Raw genomic sequence first — 25,171 nt, forward strand, 5'->3', positions numbered from 1 at the left:
AGAGATTATGTTGCGTGGGGGAGTGAGATGACAACTAAAAAAATAGGAATGTTGTGTGGGAAGAGGTGCCACAAAGAAAAAAAAGTGGGACAAATGAACAGAGGAAGATGAAGGCTGGCTTATATGGAGTTTTGTACATTTTGCCTTTCTCAAGAGAATAAGCTTCTGGAGGTCTCTATTTTGTTTGGTTTTACATTTATTTTATTTGAGATTTTTGAATAGAATATGCTAAACGTGGCGTTTTGGAGGTTTTAACAAACACTTCGCAAATGGTAAGAAACAATATATCAAACTTTTTTAAATACCCTACTTTATTCTTTTTTCTCTTTACATTTTAAATGTGGGGGGAAAAAAACAAAGAAATGGATTGCAGTCAACATAGTATATGTGCAAATTGGCTTTCTTTCTAAAAGCCCTCTGGCTTTAACATTTTCAAGATCGCCATTTATTTAACGGACAATGTCATCTGTAGTCCTTTTGGTTTTAGCTGCAGTGTCTGGATCACATTAGCAGACCCTGTTTACGAATCACTTTTCCCAAACCCAAACCCCACTGCCCAGCCTGACAAGCTGATGTCCTTGAAAACCCTTGGTGACTTCCCCTAGAAGAAGCACAAGAAATAGGGAGGCTCTTTGGAGTTACCTTGTGTGCTAACCTGGAGCAGGCACTAGGACCGCCCAGACGCCGATAGGCAGCCACGCTTCACAGCCTGTCGGAGGGACTGAGCCGCCTTTGCTGTTACACAAGAGAGCCGGCAGCAGCCGTGGCAGCTCAGCATCCTTCCCCCTTCTGGTGGATTGGAAGGTATTTACTTGCTCTTTATCATTCAGATTTTGTACACCGTCAATGTGCCTTTAGTATTCACTTAATCTGACGCTCTGGAATGCTGTCCAGCACTTGTTGGGTTACTACATTGTTTTATTTTAATTTCCACAGCTGATGGAAGCAACAGTGCCATAAAGAAATGGGCTAAATATTTCCAGAGGCTGAAATCTGGAGGCATTGGAGGTGTAAGTACATCAGTCACAGATCTCTAACGGGCTGGCTGTGTGAGTTGTGTCTCTTGACATTCTTCTTCCTCATTGAAAGAGCCGATGTAAAATGCCATCTGCATATTTCATTCATGAAGGAAAAGCACCAAGACGGTGACAGAAACCACTAACGATGGGCCTGAAACTCCACTTTGGAGTGGCTGTGGTTCCCTCTTCTAGCCTGTGGGTTTGCCAGAGGAGAAGCTGGATTTGCAACAGAGTTTTGATGGGAAAGAGATTTTTGCTCAGGGCTGCAGACTGCTCGCTTGCTTGCTCTCTGCTTTCTGTTTTCAAAGCTCAAATATTGTCCTTTCTAATCATTGCTGTGGTGCAGTGTAGGAGTCTTTTTATGCTTTCTTTATTTCTGCATTCAAATACTCTTATCATAAATGTGGGCTGCCAGGAAGCTATTAAACCGTTCTGTACCTCTCAGTGTAAAGCCATTGAAGAGAAATCTAGTTGCTTTTCTCTGACCATGTTGTACTCAATACTACAATTAGTAGACTGCACACAGAAACAGTTAAAAAAATTAATAACCTAAGCTTCCTTTTCCTGTTCGACAGTGGATCTGGTTATGTGTGATAAGGGAGTAGTTTTCTATTAGAAAACCCAAATGAGTACGACTCTACAGAGAAAATTGGAAATTCTCTTTAAGTATTTTATAAATCAATTAAAGATGCTTTTTCAGGGCCTTGATGCCAATTTCATGCATTAAGAGCTCTTTGAAAACTTTAAAGCCTTGTCAAATTGTTAGGTTAGATTATTACCTTAGAAATTAAATTTAGATATGTTATACCAAAATGTAATGGGTATAAGTATTTATAAATGAATAAAATGTTGAGTCATATTAATGGTCAATTCATGGGAAATTTTAAAATGAACAGTGCCATTAAAATTTATTTCTGGAAAGAAAGTATCAGACTAAGACTCAAAGCACAGTACCAATGTGGAAAATGAAACTTTAATGAAAAGCACTTTTTAAAGAATTTTAACAATACTCTTAATAGTTCAATAGTTATATATTTAAGTGTATTACATTTTATATATTGAAATACCCTAAATGAGATTTCAAAATATTTAATTATCAAACTTTTGAAAATATACTTATAGTTCTCCTAAAATTTTTTATTTGGTAGGAGAGAGAAGAACAGAGGATAAGGGAGGGAGGGACTGAGTTATTTTATTTTTCTATACTTTACATTTTGAACATTCTGATTGAATATTTACTATATAAACATGTCACCTATATTTTTAAATTGTAATGAGAATTACAAATGTTGTAATAATTAATTTACAGTATCCTTAAGATGCAAATGACCATAAGTATATAAAAATAACATGTTAACAGTGCTATATAGTATTTCTTAGGCAGGGAAAAATCTTTTTTGAAATAATGCCTTACTTCTGGAGGAAGTTACAGAAAGCAGAATGGGAGTAGTCATCACAGACTTTCAATAATTTCAAAAGCAAAAGCAAGTTGTGAAATTTATTTTTGAGTCACTATGACAATATACTACATAACTCTGTGAACTTTGTGTTAACAAAGTTTCTTTCTCCCTCTTTTTAAAAAGTTTTCTTTATTCCAAGTCTGGAAAGATAACTCAGTTCTTCAAATTAATACTTCCTTTTGAAAATTTTTACCCAACATATGATTCGAAGCCTTAAACTTTAGTTTTACGAGCCAGCCCTGATGGTCTAGTGGTTAAAGTTCAGCATGCTCCACTTTGGTGGCCCAGGTTTGGTTCCTGGGCGCAGAACTACACCTCTCGTCTGTCAGGAGCCATGCTGTGGTGGCAGCTCACATAGAAGAATTAGAAGGACTTACAACTAGGGTATACAACTATGTACTGGGTCATTGGGAAGGGAAAAAGAAAAAAGAGAGAAAGAGGAAAATTGGCAACAGATGTCAGCTCAGGGAAAATCTTTCCCTGCTCCCAACCAAAAAACAACAAACTTCAGTTTCTTGTCATACTCATTATACATGTCATCAGAAATAATTTTAAAGTAACTTCATTATATGTTGAGTCTAAAGATTCATTGAATTCAATGATGATGGGGAAAAAAAATCCAGGGACATAGATCTCACTCAGAATTTGATACTCTTCTCAGAACATGAACTTTCTTCCTGAATTTAAGTCCTAAAATAAGTGCACTGGCTAGACCTAATGAACCGGAGACGATGGGATCAAAGCTCAGCAGAAGTCCAGAATTGCTGGCAAACAAGTAGGGCCTAGGCTGAAGAATAAAATGCAAAAGCTAAAACGAATTTGTTAAAGTGTGAAAGGAGTGATTATCTGGTGATTTTATCCCTGAGGATAATCCTCTTAGGCCTTAAGTCTTGCTGCCCAGGAGGTCCAGGTGAGCATCAATAGTATCTAGATTTAATGGAGAATAGTAAGGTAGATATTTCTAAAAGATTAATTGTAACATACATATTTTTATTTAAAAGAGATTGAACAGGTAGTAAATCTGTTACACTGATTTCACCCTCAGCTGTGCTTTTTTTTCCTAAAAGTCATAATGTATTCCATGTGGATGGGGTGCTTAGTGAGACATTTAGGGAAGAGCTGGAAAAAGATAGCTTTCACGTTATGAAACAACCCAAAAGGAGCTAATGCAGAGGGAGAAGAGAAACATTAGCAAAACTTGCTCGTCAGTGTTTCTTCAGTTTACTTTTATTTTTGTTTTATGAGCACTTATGCTTTGAGTTAGAAAAGATGTTTCCTAGTGGAAGCACAGAAAAATGCAATAAGTCAGCTGAGGGCCCACTTCTAACGGTAATCCTGTGGGAAGCACTCAGTGTTAGTTGAAATGATAAAGAAACAAATATAAAGAAATTACTAATAGTCCTCCTTGGTATGCTAACATGAGTTTTTAAGAATCTGCTGGTCACATATACAAGCCACAATAAATAGGAATTCTGTGCAATTTGAGAATTTCTTGGAAATCTAATTAGGATTTTCTCTTGTTAAATAAAAGACTTTAAAGGGAAGGGTATCAGAGTATATTAGTGGCACGCCATGTACACATCAGTGATAGTGTGTGAACCAGGAAGGTAAGTTATGTATTTTGTTGGAGTTTGGAAAGGAGGAAGTTAAAAACTCTAAGGAAACTGTTGATAAATATTAATCATGGTTCCATAGACGTTTAAGTTGCAAATGAGCTTTCCTATTCCCCCAAATAGAATGTAATCATTGTAGTTTGGAATAAGTGTAAAACTTCATGGACACAGCATTTAAATTTAATATTTTTGTATTGTCCTTTTTTCTTTTTGAGGAAGATTTGCCCGAAGCTAACATCTGATGCCAATCTTCCTCTTTCTTCTTTGTATGTGAGCCGCCACCTCAGCATGGCCACTGACAGATGAGTGGTGTGGTTGTGCGCCCGGAAACCGAACCTGGGCTGCTGATGTAGATCATGCCAAACTTTAAATCTCTAGGCTGTCAAGGCTAGCTCTGGATTGTCTTTCTCTAATAGATATCCATTGATTCTTCACTGTGTGCCAAGTATGGGAGTTAGAGCAGTAAGCAAGATATGTCCCACCATTCACGGTCTCCATGATTTTATGGAGGGAAATAGGCAATAAACAATAATTAAATATTATTAACCAAGTACATCATTATTAAAATGCTATTCTGTTGTTATTATAGCTTATTACAAATTAAATAAACCAGAATATATCTGATACGTACTAACTTGAAAATTCAAAGAGTGCTATGATAAAGACTGACTTGGTAGCTTTTTTAGATGTGATTATCTAGAAGTCTCTGAAAAAGTAACATACCATCAGGGATCTGAGTAGAAGAGGCAGCCAAATAGTGAGTGGCAGCATGCTATAATAATGAAGATTGCAGACTTTGTGCAAACCTGGGCCAATTTAAATCTAGTCAATGTCATTCTTAAACCTGGAAATCTTGAGCATTTAACCTTTTGAGCCCCTTTGATAAAACTTTACAAAACTTTGAGAAAAATGAGCTTTTCTTTACAGCGTTTTGAGAAGGATGAGATAACGTATGTCAAGCATCCCCAGCAATATCTGGTGCAAATTTCATTTCCATTATGACTTAAAAGGGTTGTTGCAACTTTCAGAATTCACCCCTTTAAATACCTAGTCAAATAAACAAGTATTGGCCTATTTTATTACTCTTGTGCCCCTTTCTTTAAATTCTTTTGGTGATTCTGTGTCACACAGTTGAGGGAGAAAAAGACAGCCACTTCCACAGACAGCGGAAATAGAGAGCATTGTGCCTGAATCTTCCAAAGACTAAGTCTCAATTAGGAGCTTTGTTAGATGCAGTCATGGAGGATTTTCAATGGTCTCCTCAGAAACCACCATGGTTGATAGGAATTAATTAAGGTGCTGTTCCTCCCAGGGAATGCTGGACAGAGACGCCACCTCCAAAGAGGTTAGTCCCTGACAGGACCGGGCCTACTGGGTTGGCCCATCCAGCACAACTTCTTGAGAAGTTCAGTGAGGTGAACATGGCACTTCACAGTGCACAGCACAGGGTTCAGGTTCACAAAGTGAAGAAGTGAGTTCATTGTTGAAGAAGGTAGTTCATTTTTACTTGGAGAAACTTACACTTTTGTGGTTTTGTCATCTCATTGATGTACAGCCATAAAAAATATACCTGTTCACAAAAAAAGCACATGTATTTCCCTGTTATATATATATATATTAATCCCCATATATATATATATTATTTTAAGTGCAAAATTGCCACAGGATGACTTTCAAGTACTTGTCTACTGTGGTTCTTGACAATACAGCTAGGTAGAGTGGCAAAATTGTTCAACAATGTTTTCCCCCAGTCATTTCAAAGGAAAACATTAATTCTGGATGTTATCAGCTAGATGTAATCGAAGCTACTTTATCAGACAAAATTCAACATAGAAAACTAAACTAAAATAAAAGCACAAAAAAGGCTGGCATTGAAACGAGGCATGCTGGGGGCACAAGTCCCTGAGAGGTCTAGATTTGATTTGGCCAAGTTCCTGATCCTGTAGAAGAAGCTGGAACCATTCAAAGAAGGAGACACAGACAAACTGGCAAACTCAGACTAAAATCTATCCTTGTGCTGGACCAAGAAAGAGCAAAGGTCCTTCCCGAGGGTGAAAAAAGCAGTGGAGAGGGTCAGGTCAGGAAGTAAAATTCAAGTTTATGAGACCTTGTGCTGCTAGTTTTTAAATCTATCTGCAGCTCTGTCACATTTCATCTGTGTCCTTGGAAATGCAACTTGGTCTCTTTAGGTCTTTGTGTTTTTATTGCAATATATTGAATTTTAGTAATAAATTAATATTATTAAATGAGGGATAAGTGTAATAGGTAAATATATAACAGGCAGATAATTGCTGAATGAAAGTTGGAGTAGCAATAATCATAGTAGGCAAATACATTTTAAAGCAGAAGCATAAGTAGGATTTAAAAGGATTGTTAAGGATTGAACGTGTAATTCACCAATAAGATATGTCCATCCTGAACCTGTGAGCACCTAATAACATAACCTAAAATAGTCTAAACAGAGTATATAAAGCAAGGAGAGATTGACAAATCCACAATTATAGTGAGATTTTACCAAATCTTTATAGAACCTGGGAAAAAATTAATAAGGATAGAGAATTTGAACAACACAATTTACAATTTCAATCTAATGGACATATATTAAACTTGCAACTAATAAAGTTATTCTTTTAAGCATGTGTAAACATTCTTCTTATGCATAGAAATTTACTAACACAAAATACAAAGCAAGTCTCAACAAATGACAAAGATCAATATCATACATTACTATCATTTAATCATAATATAAAAAAGTTTCCCTGTATCAGAAAACTTATACAATTCAAATTAGACATATGCAATACAAAAAGTAATATAATCCAGGCTTGAAAATCTAGAAAATAGTGTCTGGACTTAAAAATATTTATTAAATATCATTTGATCCCATTAAAAACTTCACTTTTATTCATTCATCTCATTGGGATTATTTCTAACAAGACACATTTTTCACCCTTTACTCAAAGTTACTGTGTAAAGGTTTTGACAGAACAACCAGGTTTCTGAACAGAACACCTTTGAAATTTTCCCGCTCAATTACATCTTCATGGTAATCAAATAAATAAATTATTGATTTATAATGAATCCATGATTCTGATTCCGAGGCCAAATTTCCACTGGACTTACTCTGATAACTATCATGCCCTGTGGGTAACTCCTCATTTTCAAGGTTAGAATTAACTCATAACTGGACTTAAGATGGTCTATATTACAATATCTAGTATTTTCTTAATACAGAAAATATTTCAATCACTGCATAAAATAAATACCAAGCAAATCCATTAGTGATGGAATCCCCACACGATTCATTTGCTTTATGAATATTGTAGGTGTTATACTGTTATCTAGGTTGTTTTAATTATTATCTTGCCTTTCACTTCTTTTATACACTATTTTTTAAAAACCTTATACTATAGGACTTTTTATGACCCTTAACAGACCATTTCATTACTCTTCTTTGGAAAAGTCTTAGTTATGTACAACAGCTTTCCATTTGTCTAAATTCAAACTAGATCAAAGTTCCATTTCAGATCTATTGCAACTTTGCTCAGTGTGAAAAGGGTGGGGAGACTCACTATCTGAGCTTTGCACATGCTCCTGATAAAGAATGGCCCTCTATTATGCCTTGACAAGAAGAAAACTCTAGGAAAGATATAAATCTTGTATCATTCTATGTGTATGTCAAAAGTTATCTATCTGCAGAAAAGATGGCTCAATTAAAGAGCAATTGCTCCTGGCAAAGAGATTATTTAAATGGTGCTTTGTCATTTTGAATGGATCCTTTTAGTGTAACTGGGATAAAAAGACAGTACATTCCAAGTCTGTTTGAGTTCTTTTCAGAATGTTAAAGTTTCTTTCTTTCAATAACATTTTGCTTCCACTAAACTACTCAAACTTTTCAGTTTTAGAATATTTAAAGTGAAGCTTGGAAGAGACTTTTGAAATCTTGGTCTATCACCTCCAGCTTAGAGATGACGATCCTGAAGTTCCCAATGGTCAGGTCATGACGTGCCAGATATGGAAGGAGAAGCCATGTCTTATGATTTTCAACCTGACCTCTTGACTCAGCATATAGTTTGTTAAAGTACAATTTCAAAATGTAAAATCGTAACTCTCAGACAAGTATAAAATGGACATGTGTAAAAGATTTTCATTAGTTCATTAATTATTGGAAGATATCAGTAACATGTAAGGACCAGTTTGAAAAGCATTTAAGAAACTTGGTATAAATTGGCAATTTTAAAGAGAGGTATTAGGATAAGATTGTGGAATTTAAAAAAAACAAGTTAATCTTTGAAGTTATCTGTTCCATCAGGCAAAAGTTATTTGCATTTCTACAGGACAAAAGTCTACAAGCTAACAGGTAACCTCACAAAAATCCGGGACTTTTAATCAAGAGTAAACAATTACAAAAGGAAAGGCTTTCCCTTAGACAGTCCTTGGGTGGCCTTTCTCCCCATATGTTATTGAAAGTACTTTCTACCCATCTTTTTGCCTCATTTCCATGGTCTAGATCAGGGGTTGGCTACTCAGCCCATGTGCCAAATTCAGCCCATCACACAGCCCATGTGAAGCCTTATCAGAGCCCAGGTTTGACTTGATTGTTTCCATAGGTGCATCAAGAGGGTTAGTTAACCATATAGACCTCCTGGAATTTGCTCTGCAATTCCAGGGCTTTACAATATTGAGCAATCAGTAACACCACAAAATTTACTTCTGTCTGGGAATTTTTGTAAGGAATTTTGAATTGGACTTTTAAATGTCTCTTTTAATATCTCTTCTATTCTAAGGCTAGGAAACCAACTCCAAAACACTCTCTCCATTAGATTTCACCTGCAGTACCCATACATCTAGGAGAAATCGGCTCTTCTAGAGCTCCCTCAAATTTGCTTAGGTCCCCAGCCTGCTGGAAATGACGTCTTTACTGCCTCTCTGTCTGGGACTTTGAAAGCAGACACTAGAACAGCTTCCTAGAAAGGCTCTGTGGGCATCCACTCTGCATATATTCCTTAAGGATGAAGTGTCATACTTGATTAAATAAGAATGCTTCTCGAATATGACACCCCAAGCATAGACTTGTTTGCAACATTGATTAGTGCAGTTATGTCCTGTTAAATATGGGAACAGATTCATATTGATCTATGCAAATAACCTATTGCCATGGAAAGTAAAGAGATTCAGTAAATTCCAAGCGGGTGAATGACACTTAAATACCATTTAGAACATTTAATTTCAGTTTACAAAAGCATCATCTTCTAAGGTTAGGATTAGAGATAGCTTAAAAAGAAAGAGAAAGGGTTTCCTTATATATTTACTTAAAAATAGAAAGTTAAAAGAATGCTAACCATATTCCAGATAAATGACCACAATTGCATTTTCCTCATGAGCTCATTTAGTCCTGGTGATTAATCTTTGTTGCCTTGGATCCAGGGCCAGCAGTCTGCTTTCATGTATTATGTCTGCTTCTGGACTAAAAGAGTCCAGCAAATTCTCATTCGTTCCATGGGTACAGCCTGAAAGTTGTCTAAGCCATGTGAGTTTAGAAGCCTATATCCAAGAGTCTATGCTTTGACGAGTACGTGGTACCGTACTTTTTATGAGACTTCGGGACAGTCCTTTGTTGAAGACACCAATTCTAGCCCAGAGTTTACAGCAGAGCCTTCAGAGAGGCATCAAGAAAGAGAGAGCTATGGGATGATGAGACTGATTGACTGTGGGTGATCTTTGACCATAACCAATGGTGTCAGAGTTGGGGAGAGTAGACTTGTCTAATGGGTCGTCAGTCATAATGGATTGACCAACGTTTTCCCTGAGGGGAGAGCATATTGTGGAAGGCACTGAAGATTCTCCAGAGCCTTCCCAAAAAAGCATCTAATTTCTGAAATATTCATATTAATTATATCTTACTTAGGCAAATTAGCCGAAGGAAGTCTGCTCCTCTCCTGATTTTGCAATTCTTTTTGTGCGGCACTTACAATAGGATTGAACTAATTAGTAACTATGAAGCCACCAAACAAACCTAATTATTTCTAGCATTTTTTTTAACTTTTATAAAGTAAAATAATAAATCTTTGTGATTTCTCAGGTGCTGTCTCTGAAATCTCAAAAATAATTTTGTGAGTTAATTTTAGGGGCTACTGGGGGTGACCTGCAAAGCTAATTTTTAAATTATGACTCTCTGGCAAATATAAAATGAACATATTTAAACAATTTGTGTAACTTATTAATTAATGAGGGGACCAGATGTTATGATTGCTGCAGAGAAAATATGAGAAATTATGTATATATAGGCAATTTAACTAAGACACATTAGGATAAAATTATTGAGTCAGATTTTAAAATTTGCTAATATCCAACAGACCATAAATTTTTGGACTTATTTGTTCCACTAGGCAAAAATTATTTGCATACTTAATGTATAAAATTCTACAAATTAACAAGTAATTTTACTAAGTCTAGGACCTTTAAATAGGAAAAAGTGAGACAAACGAAGTAGTACATTCTTCTGAACTTCAGTTGTCTAATAAAGTAGCCACTAGCTACTTAAATGTGGCTAATTAAATTTAAATTTAATTAAAATTAAACGTAGTAGAAAATTTAGTCCCTCAGTCACAGTATCCACTTTTCACATGCTCAGTGGCTACACTGGCCTAGTGGCTACCATATTAAGCAACATTTCCATCTTTATAGAAAGTTCTTGTGGACAGTGTTATGACTACCTAGGTGAGCCTCAGGTGGTCATTGAACCTGTATGATATTAAAAGGAACTTTTGTCCATCTTTTTGCCTTATTTCCAAGTTCCAGAGAATTTTTCTGACAGTTTTAATTGTGATAGAATTTACAACCATCTACAAGTAAAATTAGATAGTAAATACCTGCTATTTAGTTAGACGTTATTCTCCTCATGCCAAAACGGGATAGTTATCTGAGTAAACCAAGTGATGCATGATGTATTTTGGTAATATTATAAAACGGAGTGTGCAGACTGGTAAGGGAGACAGAAAATAAATAATTAATTACAAAAGCTATAAGTTTTATGAAGAAGTACTATGAGAACCTATGAGAGGAACATTTTCTTAGTCTGTTGGGATGGGAGCTGGGTGTATAATTTGGGGGTTGGAGTCAAGAAAGGCATCGCCAAGAAAGTGACATTTAAATTAGGATCTAGAGGATAAGGAGGATTTTCCAGGTGAGGGAGTGTTGTAGAAGGAGTAGGACGGGAAATTTCAGAAAGGAAATGTCATGTAGGAGACGGTAGCATAAGCATCTAAGTTTTTGATTGAATGAAGCTTTAATGACCTGAAAGAAGTGTCTTTTAATGTTGTTATTTCCTTTTTCTGGCAAAAAGGAAGAGCAGATTGGCACAGATTACTTTCTTATATCAAATTGCAATCAAGGAAATACATAAGTAGAGATAATCCTAGTGATCAATTTCTTATTCAAAATTGCCGAAAATGTTTCCCTCTGTGGAAGAAAGCTGCCCATATAGTCACCTTGACCTTCCACTAAGGTACAAAACAGAAGAGGTCAGCTTCAAAGCATAGCATAATTTATTGGTCTATCATTGACTCTGGACTGTCTTACTCAGAAAAAGTTTCTTCTTGTAATTAAGAGTCAAGCCTTGGATGAGTTTATTGACTTTAGGCCTAACTGCAAGTCCCTAAATAATCAGAGAAAGAGGATTACTCTCCTTGCCTGGGAAAGTAACCACAATTTTAATGCCCAAATAACTCAACTTTTATAGCATCAATTATGGATTATCTACATTCAAATATTCAAACCACATTAAATTTGATTGCAGAATTTTAGGTTAGCTAATGAATAGATGTATCAAAATTTTATTTTTGAGCTTTTTCTGGAACATTATCTTGGCATCGTCTTTCTGTCTTTCCATACACTTCTCATAATGTATTTATCCCACCGTGATAAATTTTTTGCTATATTTGACATCCTTTCTAAAATGTTAGGACATAATAATCTCTGTATTTTCAGCGCTTAATGTAGTGCTTGGCAAAGATAGATATTTAATACATGTTTGTTGAGAAACTCAGGAATTGAATAAATGAATGATCCTCGATTTATGAATGTATCAAGAGAAAGAAAAAGCCCTTAGTTACCTGGCCAAATATCTTAAATAATTTTTTTTCATTTTGTATGGAAGTAAATTAATAATATCTAAGTTATTTGACTAAATAATATTGATGAGGCAAGAAGTTTCAAAGGTGAAAATATCATCAACATGTTCAACTTTTATTGAATGCCTTCTCTGTACAAATCAGCCACTAAAAAAAAACAGTATTAGACTTGGTTCTTGCCTTCTAGGAATTTGTGACAAAGTTGAAAATATGAATGTGTGCTCAAAAATGTTAATGACTGAAATAGAAAATGCATGACAAATGCTAAATGAGTCCAATAAAAAGTGAGAGATACCAAAATTCAGATGGTAAACAGTAATGGTATTCTAAAACCCAGGTCATATTATAAACCACAAAAGAGGGAAGAGCTTCCGTATAATCCTAGACTCCTTTAATTGTTCTTAGAGGACTAAACGTTGACTTATGATCTTGTCCTTCTGTGTATATTTCTCAGTATTTCATAGCTGCCTGCCTTTGAAAACGTTACTTATATTTTCCACATAAGCACAACTGGAAAGAAAAGAATGAAATTAATCATGTTGATTACCAACCATATCCCAGACACTGTAAGCAGAATTTTACATAATGTATCTCTACCTTAAGCCTGTTTTGAGAACATAAACACATTCATAAGATTTTTAAGGTTTAATCTGCATCTTTGGCTAGTTATGGGAAGAAATTGATCTGGACAAGAACATTTTTCTTTCAACTACTTTGTTGTGGTGTACTTTACATAAAACAACAGCGCCTATTTTACGTGTGAAACTCAATGTGTCTTGAAAAATGTGTACTCCTGTATAACCATGGGCACAATCAAGATAGAGAGTATTATCATCACCCCGAAGTCCCTTGATGTCCCTTTGTGTGAATCCTGGCCTTAGACTGTCTCCAATAGGCTATTAGTCGCTATAGATTCATTTGCTTTTTCTAGAATTACATATTAATGGAATCATACAGCATGTGCTCTGGTGTATGGCTTATTTCACTCAGTGTGATGTTTCTGAGAGTCACTCATGTTCTCACGTGTATCACTAGTTCAAAACTTTTTAAAAAAGATTTCTGAGTAGTATTCCACCTTATGGACATACTACAATTTGTTTGTCTATTCTCCTATTGATGGACATTTAGGTAGTTTCTTTTTTGGGGGGGACTATAAATAAAGCTGCTATGAACCTTGATTTTCAAGTCATTGTGTAGAAATATGTTTTCATTTCTCTTGGTGAGTATCTAAGAGCAGAAGTGATGAATTATATGGTAAGTGTACATTTAGCATTGTAAGAATAGTTTTGCCTCATAGTTTTCCAAAATGTTTGTTGAATTTTACTTTCCCCAGCTGAAACATATGGGAGTTCTAGTTTCTCCACATTCTCACCAGCACCTGATATTGTTAATTTTTTTTAGCCCTTCTAGTGGGTGTGTAGTGGGATCTCACTGATTTTAATTCGCATTTCTCTGATTGACAAAAGGTGTTGAGCATCTTTACATGGGCATATTACACGTTCTCTAATCTTCTGTTGAGAAGTAACCCATTCAGATCTTTTGCCCACTTTTGTATTGAGTTACTTGTCATAGAGTTCGCTATACATTTTGGATACAAATCCTTTGTAAGATATATGTATTGCAAATATGTTCCCTGGTTCTGCGCCGTCTCTCTTTTTAACACTTTACTGTTTTTTGTTTACACCAAAATTGAGAGGGAGATACAGAGATGTCCCATATACGTAGCCCCTGCCCCCACACATGCATAGCCTCCCCCATTATCAACATCCCACACCAAAGTAGCACATTTGTTACAACCAATGAACCTACATTGATACATCATAATCACTCAAAGTCAACAGCTTATCTTAGGGTTCACTCTTGGTGGTGTACATTCTATGGGTTTGGACAAATGTATAATGACATGTATCCACCATTATGGTCTCATACAGAGTATTTTCATTGCATTAAAAATCCTCTGTGCTCTGCCTCTTTATCCCTCCCCGCCTCCAACCCCTGGCAACCACTGATCTTTTTGCTGTCTTCACGGTTTTGCCTTTTCCAGAATGTCATATAGTTGAAATCATACAGTATGTAGCCTCTTCAGATTGGCTCTTTTCACATAGTAATATGCAGTTAGGGTTCCTCCATGTCTTTCATGATCCCATAGCTCAATTTTTTGGTGCTGAATAATATTCTATTCTCTGGATGTAATACAGATTTTTTTATCCATTCACCTGCTGAAGGACATCTTGATTGCTTCCAAGTTTGGGCAATTATGATTAAAGCTGCTATAAACACCTGTGTGCAGGTTTTGTGTGGACATAAGTTTTCAATTCATTTGAGTAAATACCAAATGAATTGCTGGATCATATGGTAAGAGTACGTTTAGCTTTGTTTGCCTTTTCATTTTCTTAGGTTTCTTTACTAAGAGCAATAGGTTTTAATTTTGACATAGTCCCATTTACCTTTTCTTGGTTTGCAAGCTCGGGAGTTCCCCAGGTAAAATCTGAAACTGAGCGCCATTTACAGAGGGCAAGGAGAGACATAGACAGACCACTCCAGGATTGGTAGGTGCAGTTTTACTAAGCAAAGGAACTTACCACTTGGGTGGTCACAAGATGAGTAGATCTCCACACCCACCTGCCAGAATCTTAAAAGTTCATACACAGGTCTTAATTGGGTTCAGTAGTGTATACAGTCCAGATGGTCTCAACAAAACGTTGCTCTCTCAAGGCTGCATCCTTAAAACTAGCTCCTAATGTGGGAACAATGGGCAGAATGTACATTTCAGGGACCAACCGGAGGGGTGAGGAGCCTCTGGTTGCCCAGGGCCAGTTTGCAGGTCAACCAGTGATCACATCCTCTCGATAAACTCCTCCAATACCTTTTTTTGGTCTTTAATGGTTTGTGCATCATCTAGTGACAAGTTTCCATGACTAGAAGAAGAATACATCCCATGGCTAATATTATTAAAGTTCAATTACTCGATTGACTCTTTGTAAGGCAGTAATATTAAGGATTTTCATATGAGTGATTTTATCTTATATTTTTTATTAACTAGTCTTCTGGATAATGAATTGATTCATAGGCATTATCTTCCTAACTCCTTGGATGTCTAAATAGAAAGAGTTATAGATCCTCAGGGTTAGGAAGGAAATGATAAGACATTCTTTCCATCCGTTGGATAAACATTTTCACAGTCAGATCATTTTTCTAAGGTACATTTCCAGAGCTTATTTTCATTATAGGCAGCAATGTAGCATCACTCATCTGGATGTTAGAACAGGAAAGGAAATAAAGAACTTCTCTCCAATTATTCATTTATAGGACACCTGCCTGAATTTCCACAGCTTGGCAGTGGAACATCTCCAGTCAACATATCGCTTACTTTCCAGTAGAATCGTGTCCTGAGAGTGGCTAAAGTGGTCCTCTGGGCAGAGTGAGAGCTTTCTAATCAGGGAGAGGTAGGCATGCACGCTGGGTTCAGGCAAGTCACTGAAATGTCCTGAGCTACGGTTTTCTTCATGTGTAAAATGTAAAGATTAGGATATATATACCAGAATATAGTAGGCATCATTAGATAGCAATTTTTTATCTTTTTGATTTGTGATATAAATGATGAAATGGAGGGAAAGAAATTTATTTCTGGTGCATTTTTATTAATAGAAATTCAGAAGGAATCAAGATGACAAGATTAAAAGCTTGGTTTTTATTTTCAATAAATCCTACCTAGGTTTTTAGTCATGATAATAATCTAATTGTGGTCTACTTTATCAAGAAGCATGTATTGGAAGTCATGGATATTGAATAATGTCCTTAGCATACAAAACCAAAGAGCCAAGTGGTAGCACAATTATTTTCAAAGGTAAGACAAAATTAAATATTATTGAAAGAAGCCATATCTCCCTATGGGACCTTTTAAATTTTTGCATAAGTAATTGATTTTCATGGTTCAAAACCCTCAAATAATAAGGCCACACTAAGAAGACTCACCTCCACTGCCCTCCCCATCCATCAAGTCTCCCACACCTCTGTTCCCTAAGGCTAATCAGTTTTATTATCTACTCAGTGTTTCTTCACGCCAATACAGACAAATATAAATATATAGTCTTTCCTCCCTTTCTGTCACATGAAAGTTAGTATACTACCTACGCTGTTGTACATCCACCTTATGAAAAATGTATGTATGGGAAGCCTTATTAATGTCACCCCTACATCGTGGCCACGCTAAGCTTCTATGCAGCATTCCAACCTTATTGAATGTGCTGCTGGAGCAAAAACCCTGCAAGTCCCTTTGCTAAATAAAAAGTCACCCACCTCTCAGCCTCTATGGCTTGGTTCTCCTCTTCCCTAGAGGCAGAAGGTGACAGCAGGTAAAAACTCAAGTTCCCTGTAATTTTTGAAGACATAGTCTAGAGTTTAACCATTCGTGAAAACAAGGTCTGGGAATTCTGACATTTTTCCTTCTGGCAAAATCAGTCCTGAGGGGCTGGTTTTAGCCTAAGGCTTGCACTACAAATAAAAGTCTGTTTCGGCATGAAAGTTAATGCAGCTTTTCATTGAAGACTGAATGTTTTCACGTGTAAAGCTTGAAAGGGAAGAGGAACCTAAAGCAGTCTTATTTTCTGGTTAGGGCAAATGACTGGGAGGAAATCCTTCTAAGGCAATTGCTTGTAAAGATGACTTAATTGCTACTCCAGAGGAAGCTGTAAGCCTCTTGGAACATATCTCCCAAGAACGTACAGAGAGGCCCTTCTCTGAGTCATAGTGGTGGGTGGAGCACAGGGTTAGAGTCACTGTCGTAAATGCAATTTATTTTGTAGTTCAAATTCCTCGATGCGACTTCATCTGTCTGAGTTTATAAGCATCCTAGTTTGTTTTAAAGAACCTAAAAGTGCTTGTATACAATTATTTGAATTTATAATAATGAAAAGCAGGAAGAAGTTAGTGTCAGATATACAAATCTTAAAAAGTATAAGGTCACAAATCATTCATACTTTATTTACTGAGAATTCATTTGCTATTTCTGCAATAGATTTACCTTCATTTCTATGTTTTCTTTCAGCTAATAATCAAGTTTATTTGCATTTTCCGAGTACAAAGCCAGTAATTGTAAGAACAGGTGCCCTAAAGATAGCTGAGTGGTAGGGGTAAGCCAGTCTGGCTTCCACATTTTCTATGTTTCTAGTTTGTGAGAGAAAACACAGCCAGTCCCTGGTGTCCAGCGACAAGGAGAAGACTGCTGACTTAAATATCAAGATCAAAGGTTCTCAGTTGTATAATATCCTGGTTTCCTCTTCAAATAGTGGCCATATCCCAGGACATCAATAACAGGTCTTATCTCCTCAAGAGTGTGCATCCATGTTGACTCACACTATGGAGGACAACTTTTAACAAGGTGATCAAACTCCGTACTACTTTTGGAAGCCTGCAAGAGCTAACTATCCTCAAAAGGTTGTCTTCCAATTTGGGACAGGATTTTCAGCAACCTAGACAGAAACATTTCTTTCCTGGTTCTGTATAACATAATCTCAAGCATGCAAGAATGTCAAACTTATTTCTATGCCAATTATGGCACATCTGGCCCTGAATTCTGTACTGCCATTGGCATATCATTCAAGTATCATGCTATTTAGCTTTTATGTGTTGTAGTTTTCAACATTTTATGTCCTCTTAACATAACTAAATTATAAGATTTTTCAGCAGAGGTATTCCATTATTCATTCAATAAATATGAAGTGCCTACCACCCATCAGATCATCTTCTAGGGGCTGGTGATAGAATCCCTGTTATCCTGGAGCTCTAGATACACCAAAAATATACAACTGCATCTATGCTATGTTAGATGGGAATAATTAAAGAAGAGCAAGGGTTGACAGAGTGTGGGCTGATTTAGATGAAGTGGTGAGGGAAGGAAACTCTGACTGTGCTCCTCAGGTAAGGACTTGAGTTTCGTGAGTGGTGGAGCCACACAGATGATGAATGCAAAGAGGCCCTGAGGCACAGGGAATGGTGAAAGGTAAATGACCTGAGCCTGGGAGCATGTTTGCCTTGGTGAAGGAAGAGCAAAGAGGTAAATACAGCTAGAAAAAAGTGAGAAAGAGGAGAATTCTAGGAGGTGAGATCAGATACACAAGAAAGAGCCAGAGTGGATAGCATGAATAATCTTATGGAACTGTGGTTTTTATGCCCAGTGATGGGAAGCCACTGGGGGAGGTGGAGCCAACGGGAGACATGAGCTGTCCAGTGAGCGTCCTAGTCTGAGGGCAAGGGAGCAAGGGCAGAAGCAGGGAGACCAGTTCCAAGCCTGTCACAATAGTCCAGACTAAAGATGATAGACGCTAAAACCAGTGGCTAGAGGAGTAATTCGGACATAATTGTTATCCAGTAAACATCTCTCGAGAGAATTTGTGCCAAGCAGTGTGCCTGAGTCTGTGGTCTTAACCATTGCTCTGCCTCTCTGAAAATAAAACAGTGAATGAGTATTCTCTTAATAAAATAGACTGATTTCACTCATTGGAAGGTTTTTGAGGCGTGTACATCTCTTAGGCAGCTCATATTAGGCCCCGACAGGAAGACTAGCAGATATGCATCTTTAATATTCGTTTTACCTTTCCTACCTAATTTCGGGACAAAGCTTTTAGTTATTTTTATTTCAGAATGTGATAAAGTAATCTTCTAAGAGAATATAAAAACCGTTCTTTTCCTTTAAGATTTGGACTATACTGATAATACCAGAATTGTGAGGCCTAGATCATATGTGACCCTGTAACTCATCGCCCACGATCTAGACCTATAAGCTTGTTTCTTTTTATAGAAGGATGTGTAGAAGTTCAGGACCAGTGCCATCTGAGGAGGAATAATACTTTAAAAGGAGTCGTTGGAAGCACTCCTTCAGTCAGTCAATTATAAATATTTATTGAGAAATGGCAGTGAGTTGGCCACCATACTGGCCAAGATAGACACAAAGATGGATCTTGCAGTCTGGTTGGTAAAATGGCTCATAATCTCCAGTTATGTGGAAGCATGATGCCCGAGCCACAGGGCACACATGTGCAGAACACTACAGGAAGAGAGAGAGGGAGGGATCTCACTGTATGTGGGAGAGGAGTGTCAGATGTTAATGTAGGAAATGAAGCTAGAAGGAGATGGCTAGGTGGACAAGGATGTCCAGTGACTAGTTTTTGTCCTTGCCTGAGATGAGTTAAATTAGTAGGGGATCATTCTAAACAAAGACATAGTGTCCAACAGGACAAGAACTTGAAGAAAGATTATGCCGATGTTATTAGATGGCAAAAATATCCTTTGCTTAGGTCCCAGGTATGAGTTAAGACTCTTAGTTTCCAATTAGGTGGGATAAAACCATGAGGTTGAGAGGCTGGCCTGGTGGCATAGTGGTTAAGTCCGCACACTCTGCTTTGGCGGCCCAGGGCTCTTGGGTTTGGAAACCAGGTGCAGACCTACACACTAATCATCAAGCTATGCTGTGGTGGCATCCCATACACAAAATAGAGGAATATCATCACAGATGTTAGCTCAGAGACAATCCTTCTCAAGCAAAAAGAGGAAGATTGGCAACAGATGTTAGATCAGGGCCAATCTCCCTCACCAAAAAAAAAAAAACCCGACAAATCATGAGCTTGACTTTGGTTTCCGGATGGCAAGCATATTATTAGATACAGCTCCTATTGGGATTATCTGTGATAAAGCCTGAACCCTCAGTGATGTTAATAATTTTTAAAGACCTATTTTGAAGTATTTCCACATAGGTCATGCTTTAATCTATGAAAATGTTCCTAAAATTTTTCAAGGATGTTTAAAAATAAATTTGACCTCATTTTATACATATCAGAGGAGCTCATAGGTATGGAAATCTTACATTTAAAGATTTTATGTGGTTAACACTCAGTCTTTTGAGGCATTCAAGCTTGCAATTAAGACAGAGAGGACTAGAATAAATCAGACTTGAGTGTAAATTTTGGCTCTATCATCTACCTGCTATCCTTGTTTACTTTAATTACCCTTTGTTTTGTCATCTGAAAAATTGAGAAAATAACAGTACCTTCATCATAGGATAATGGTGAAAGCAAAATGAGTGTATGTAAAACACCTAGCAAACTGGCTGGCATATAGTAAATGCTTCATGAATAACAGTTATTATTATATTTAATCCCCGTTCCCTGTTTGTACCTTTGCATTTCCATCATGGTTTAGCTTCAAGTAACTTATTCTAAATTTTATAACATAAACCAAGCTATATCTCAGAATCCTGACTTGGAGGACCTAAGGAGAATAGCCACCTAATAGCAAAGAGAAACAGTACAGAGATTTAACATTTCCCTGTGAGTAAAATAAAATCAGTGTCTTCTTGAGCTGCCCACTTCTCAGATCCCATGTGGCTGGGAAACATGCATCTGCTTCAGATTCTCTTGTAGCATTCCCCTGGGCCAGGCCAAGAAGGGATTTTCATATTTGGCTTCGTTGTTCCCCAAACTACTCTCCATTTGGTAGCACCCCCCCCCCCCACAGTCTCAAATCCTCTATGGACTCATGCTACTCCTCAATTGCCTCTATTTTTACTTATAAAAGGGGACCCCATCCTGCAGAATTTTCTTCTCTCTCCTTGTGATGATCAGAATTTGCCAGCACAGTGTCTCACTCTCTCTCTTCATTTGCCTTATAAACAAATACAAACTAATATAATAGTGACTGTTAATATCTATGAGTTACTCCTTCTAGGTGACATGGTTAAAAGTAAAAAAGGTCTTTTAACACGTAAATTTTTATATCTTAAATATAGTTTAAAAAAAATAAAATAAAAGCCTGGATAAGACCAGTGCCATTTTGCCCCGGATGTGAATTAGTAGTTGAGAATGATAGTTAGTGGTGTTTTACAAACAACCACAGTGGATGATTCAGTCTGAAGAATGTAGGAGGATTTTGAAACAAAATCTGAATGATAGTTCTCGGCATTTCATTGTGTGTGTGTGCGCGTGCGCACGCACACACTCACGTATGAGTTCATTTAAATTCTCTTTTTTCTTCCCACATCTTGCCTTACAAATAATAATGACATTCCAAGTTATGCATGGATTTCAGAGCCACTGTTAGTTATTAGATTGTGAAATAAGAATTTACAGCTGGAGTATTTTATATTCTCTCATTAAGACTTTCTCAGTGGTCAATCTTATCCTATTTAAAGTTATAACGTGTTACAACCACAAAATCATCTGACTTCTCATAAGGATTAGCATATTTCCTCTTAGGATCGCTCTGAAGGGTGAGTCTATAGAAAAATCAGGATGACCGATGTGGGAATTCAATGACTTGTATTCTTTCAGGACTTCACAGCAGTTCTCACCTCTTTGAGGCACGTCACAAATAAGATTGGTAAAAAGCAGATTCCTGAGCCTGACTCCCAGAGAATCGGATACTGCAGGTCTGGGTTGAGGCACAGATCTGGTCTTCAAACAGCAACCCAGGTGATTCCAACACAGGTGGGTAGAGATCACATTTTCACAAACAGCGGCTTGACTTCACAAAGGCTCCAATCTCAAACAGATCTCATGACTTCCTTCCTGCCTGAATGCCTTGTCCTGGCTCCCAGTCTAAGACTTGCTGGAGTATGTTCTCAGCCGCATGAGTTTTGGCTCACAGACCCTAACTTCTTATGACAGGTGCCGACAGCTGCCACTTCCTAGGGTGAGTCACCCTCCGCCTCAACTGTACCAACAGACATGGCAGAGGGCTTCTCTAAGTTATATTTCACTGCCGCCTACAAATTACAGCAAAGAAAACCGGAAAACAATTCTTCTCTTTTCTAAAAAGAACGTATTATATGAGGAAAAGCTACTAGATGGGTGGGATAAGAGAGTCCAAAAAAGCTAAAATGATTAGTCACTTATCTGAATGTGAAGACTGATGATAGGGAAAGAAGACAGGTACAAAATTTTTCCAAGTATTCATAGCAATCCTGCAAACAGTATTAGAGTACTTTTGTTTTGCTTTTTGCTTCAAGTTATAACAATGTTAGCTTTATTTTTACTGCCAATTAATACTTCTTATTAATTATGCTCTTTGCTTTGGGCGTTAAAAAATATCTACTGTTTTAAAATACCCACTGACAAGCTTTTTAAAATACCTACTCTTCTCGATACCTTAATCATTGATGTCTGAGATTTAGCATCAACTAGTGTCATGCTTTCAGCAATATGGTGCTTGAGCTGAAAAGATAAATGACTCCTGCTGCATTTATATACAATGGAAGGTCCATTACTCCTCCCTAGCCATTCCTTCTAGTGGGTTTCTATCCATTCATACGTGTAAAGGGAACGATTTGCTATAATTTTCTATCAATGAAATTGATGATCCCTTTTAGAATCTTATAATGATTCAACTCTGGAATATTATAAGACAAAGATTCTATTTATAGTCAGATATGTGAAGAAAATAACTCTCTCTTAAAACTCCAGTGATATTTAATTGTTTCATTTATTTGAGTAAAGAAGTAAGGGATAATTATTACAATTTTTACTTGAGTGTTTAATGTTTCCAGTTTTCAAATTGTGCTGAACCATTATTTGGAAATTGGACCTTCCTTTCCTCTCTTTCAGTTGGCACTGATAGAGCACCTATTCATAGTTAGGGAATAGTGTTAACACTGAAGAAATAAAGGTGAGTACAACACAGTCTTTGACAGCTCTCCCAGAGATAACCTGCTAGATGAAAAGAGAGCAGAAGGAGACAGTAAATACTACTGAAGGTAATGAGCACTGTGGAAGAAGTATATACTGGGTACCATGGAGGTATTCATAATTCACAACTTTTCCTTGAGTGCCAGGCTCTGTCTAGCTGCTGAGGCTACAGACTCCGGTCACTGAAATCAAGAAATTCACATTATAGAGGAGGAGGAGGATTAGTTTTAATGATATAAAATTGCACAGAATTTTGTGAAGGCAAAGAAGAACCTGGGAGGCAATGAGGACAAGGTATAGTGTCCTGGTAGAGGATATAATAGAAATGAGTCTTAGGTGATGGGCAGGAGTTAACCAAAAAAGGGGCAGAGGACCAGTGGCACAGATTACAAAGCAGGTTGGAGAGGGACTGCTAGTAATCGATTATTTCTGGAGAGTCAAGTCCTAGACAGAGGCTTACAGGAGCTGTGAGCAGTGAGGGAGACAGGTGCCAGTCTACAGAGGGACCCGTGGCCAGCTGAAGAGACAGGACTTTATTGTGTCCTGGGAGACCCTAAAAGTTAAGAGGGCAATGAAACAGTCAGGTTTCTATTTTAAACTCTGGCAGTGCATAGCTAAGGAATTTGAGAAAGACAACATCAGAAGCTTGAGGTGTTGCAGTTGTAGTGCTTGTGAGAGATGAGACTTTTAACCAGGGCAGGGGCGGGGGCATTGAAGACGGTGGTAGCAGAGAAAGAGAGAGGAAGTCGGATCAGTAACACTCAGTGATTGATTGATGTGGGAAGTAATGATGAAGGGAAAAATCAAGAATGACACCCAGCGTTCCAGCTTGGCTGACTTGATGGATGTTGATTCTACTGATTGAGAACTTGAGGAGAGAAACAGGCATGTAGAGGAAGATGATCAATTTGGTTTTGGACACTGAGTTTGAGGTGCCTGTGATTATTTACATGTGAAAGGGAATCTGGGCATGGGATATAGATTTGGGGCTCACAAGACTATAGGGATAGTTGAAAAAAATCTGAGTTCAATTTTGGGCACAATGAATTTGAGAACCCATTGGAATGTGGCAATGTAAGTCCAAAACTCGGAAGTGAGGTTGAGGGAAACACATACTTTGAAGCCAGCAACATATATGTGGACTGTATTTCTCTCTCATTACACAAAATACGATTAACGAAGTGGTTAAATCTATCCAGACACCAGAGGGAAGATATAAAAGATGAAGGGAAGTTAACAAAGCACAGAATAAAGAAGCTCCATAAAAATGGAGCATCACATCTACCAGGTTGTGAGAAAGCAATCGGGGAAGCGACACAGTCATTGGAGAAAATGCTGAGCTGGGAAAATAGTTCCTGAAATTAAGATTTCTCTGGTTGTCGCTTTTCTGGGACTGCAAAGTAACAGTTCGCACTAGTTGGGGGTTCTTAGTTCTCAGTGGCCCCATCTGGCTCCCATTCTAGGACTGAAATTGTGAGATTAGGATGGGACATGGTTCTTCCAGTCTAAGAAGTTATTATTGCTTGCAAACATTCAATTTAGCACTTTGCTAGCACACCCTTGTACATTTTTCTGTGCTGGATTCAATTGTCAATTGAGGCAGGGGACACAGCAGGTGGTCAGGCGCTTCTGATACTCTGCAACCTTAAGCCACGAGCCTCAGTTCATTCAGGATTCACAGCAACTCTCAGCCCTGGCTGCACACTGGAATCATCGGGGGAGCTTTTATAAAACACGACGCGTCGACCCGCTCCCCCAGAGAATATGACGTATTGCTGCGGGGTGGGGCCCAGGCATTTGTATGTTTTGAAAGTCCCTCAGGTGATTCTCATGTGCAGACAAGATTGAGATCACTACTGTCAAGTAAGGAAATGCTTGCTTTGCCAAATCAGAGTAGTGGAAAAGAAAGCAAATAAATAATGTGTGTGCAAGTATAATCCTATTGTTAGAGGGTATTAAGCAATGAAACAGCAAAGTCCTAAGAAAGCAGCATGAAAGAGGTTTTTGGTTTTGTCTTGTTTATTGTTTTTAACCTTAAAAGGTATCTGTGCCAGGGTAGGCAATTGACTCAGACAGTAGGCGGCCTAGAAGTTTCTATGCTCCTTCCAACTGCTAGGAGGTCTTTGAAAGCCCTCCTGACAGAGCAGAGCAGACCCAAGAAAATGGAATGGCTATGCCAGCTGTATATTTATAACCACTTACCTTGGGATTTCTGTGCCTTTTTCCAGTTTTCTAAGCTATCCACTTGCTTCTCCACTTTCTGTACATTTC

At 37.5% G+C, this 25,171-nt stretch overlaps 1 protein-coding gene across 3 annotated transcripts in view; it reads left to right on the forward strand.

Annotated features, from left to right (window-relative positions):
• The first annotated feature begins 614 nt into the window (after window positions 1–614).
• The window catches only part of RAB27B (RAB27B, member RAS oncogene family), a 157,991-nt gene continuing 133,434 nt past the window's right edge, over window positions 615–25,171 (forward strand). The window contains exons 1-3 of one of the 3 annotated variants that reach the window (XM_070627628.1): window positions 677–804; window positions 937–1,010; window positions 21,548–21,703. The gene's annotated coding sequence lies outside the window, so the exon portion shown is untranslated. Of the gene's footprint in view, window positions 805–936; window positions 1,011–21,547; window positions 21,704–25,171 lie in introns of all 3 variants that reach the window. The other 2 variants (XM_070627627.1, XM_070627626.1) reach the window with 2 other exon arrangements.

Source organism: Equus przewalskii, chromosome 7 (genome assembly GCF_037783145.1).
Source record: "Equus przewalskii isolate Varuska chromosome 7, EquPr2, whole genome shotgun sequence".
NCBI classification, from domain to species: Eukaryota; Metazoa; Chordata; class Mammalia; order Perissodactyla; family Equidae; genus Equus; species Equus przewalskii.